We start from the raw sequence: 2500 nt of genomic DNA on the forward strand, positions 1-2500 counted from the left end.
TTTACACCATAGATACATCTATAATTGTTAGTTATATGGAAAATATTAAGGATAATATATTAAGATAGACGTTTTCTATCATGGTACATGAACATTTAAATGTCGCTCATGAATGAAAAATTAATAACAGGACAATGCTACGAAGACGGGAAAATACCCTAAAGACTTGCTATATACACATGATCTTCATCCAAACCCCAACTCCATGAAGCTAGGTCCAGGAGGAGCCAGGCAGCGGCTGTCCAGGACTCTTCCAGGTAGAGCTATAGGCTCTTGCAAAATCCCCATCCCAAGCTCACAAGGATGGTGAGCTTGCAGACACTACTAGAAATTATAGCGATTGAGTTGTCTCGAACTCTCATCCAACATATTGCTAGGCAGGGATATTTTCAATAGGCTACACAAGAAAGTTAGGTTTTCATCCGTGTTTGATGTTTCTTTTTGGACTTAAACAACTAGTGAATGAGTTTTGATATAATATAGATTTAACTAACGTTTGATATTCCTGGGAAGATTAGCTTTTGTGAGAGTTTTACCAAAATCTGAACCTCTGTTCCTGTGGAAATCAACTCGCCTCTTAAAAGATAATTTTGTGTTTTTACTCAAAAAAATTATAGGTTCAATACAATGGTAATTCCAAAGTGACAAAGCTTGAAATACATTTCGTTAGACTTTCGATGACCTGGATTACAGACAGTTGCTTAAGGCTTACGTCAGTTACAAGTATTGAAATAAACCTGAATGGAAATGTTGAATGCGAGTTTAATGATATCACTTTTCAAAGTTTGCAACCTGATTGAAAGGTCAGTGGCCAAGGCTATACTTATTTTCTTTGTTCATTTATGTGAGATAGTAGGGTGTAGCTTGGATAAATTATACTCGCCTCTGATTTCCATTTTAAAGAGGCTGAATATAGAGTAAATACTAATTACCTTATTTCTTCCTATAACTATCTTTCATCAATCCTATCTTAGGCCTCAGTACTAGTAATAGTGGTAACAACAACAACAACAACAACAACAACAACAATAACAATAATAATAATAATAATAATAATAATAGCAACAACATTAATAATAATAATAATAATAATAATAATAATAATAATAATAATAATAATAATAATAATAATAATAATAATGATACACAAATTCATAGGTGAATATTGTTTCATATTGCATATAAATCCGGATACATAATAAATATATACCGACGCTCATGCAATCTATTGATGTAATATTGAAGAGATGATGTTTGGACTGTTACTATAATTTGAAAAAAAAATGTATAAATTTGTACCATACGAAATAATGGCATGGTTTTTAAAGACTTTAATTGCTTTTATAAGTGAAAAACCTGACCATCCTGAAAACCATAGAGCACTATACAAATTGCGCTGTCTGAATTGTTTTATATCAGATTATAAATATAAAAGACTATTTGAAACTTCAGTAAATGGTAACTATGATACATTACAGCAATCATTCAAATGTCTAATTTTTATTTCATGTTAAGTTTTAACGTCACTTTTATTTGGTCAATAATTTTTAATGTTTCTTGCGTTATTTGGGAACTTAATCTGAAACTGTAAATGAACATTTGGAAATATTATATACAAAATAATTTAGATGTGGAAGGAAAGGTAAAATTATATCCATAGTATACAGATGCTAAATATATATATATATATATATATATATATATATATATATATATATATATATATATATATATATATATATATAAATATATATATATATATATATATATATATATATATATATATATATATATATATATATATATATATATATATATATATATATATATATATATATATATATATATTCTTTCCGGATATTGCATTTATCAGTGGCAATGTCAAAAAAAAGAGCAACATATTTCCTTTCAATACCTGACAAAGAATAATAAGGGGAAGGAATTTTTGTTTCATTTTATATTTCTTGGAATATACATAGATAGTGGGAACAAATCGTGCTGGGAGATGGCGGAGACGGGAAAATTACTTTTGAAATAGAAAAGAAATGGTAAAATATAATGGTGGAAAATGAAAAGAGTTGAGGATCAGAAGTTTTCTATTATTACTAAATTTCATGGGATAAATATCGTGAGGTTTGGCTCTTAGCTGGTAAAAATCAATTTGCAATGAATATTGGTCGTCATTATATATCCATGTGAAGGTAATATTGATAAACTTTTGTCTGTAACTAAAAACGAGATTACTAAAGTTGAAAGTGTTTGGACGTTGATCAAATGCATAACTGCTGACTGATTCCTTGATTCCCATTGGAGCCGAATGAATAAAAAATAAAGTATGAGAGCAATATTAAAAAAGTAACGGATAAAACAATTATGGAGCTTTGGCATAGGCATGGGATATATCAGAATATATCCGATTGGTATAATTTACCAAGGTTAGATTTGAAATTCAATTTATAAATTCCTCTAATGAATTCAGTCACTAATGGCATATTATATG

General features: G+C 28.7%; 1 protein-coding gene across 1 annotated transcript in view; it reads left to right on the forward strand.

The window, feature by feature from the left end:
- The window catches only part of LOC137639835 (neural-cadherin-like), a 50531-nt gene that overhangs the window by 7856 nt on the left and 40175 nt on the right, over positions 1-2500 (forward strand). The gene's annotated exons all lie outside the window — the stretch shown is intronic.

The sequence above is a fragment of the Palaemon carinicauda genome, chromosome 4 (genome assembly GCF_036898095.1).
Source record: "Palaemon carinicauda isolate YSFRI2023 chromosome 4, ASM3689809v2, whole genome shotgun sequence".
In the NCBI taxonomy this organism is placed as follows: Eukaryota; Metazoa; Arthropoda; class Malacostraca; order Decapoda; family Palaemonidae; genus Palaemon; species Palaemon carinicauda.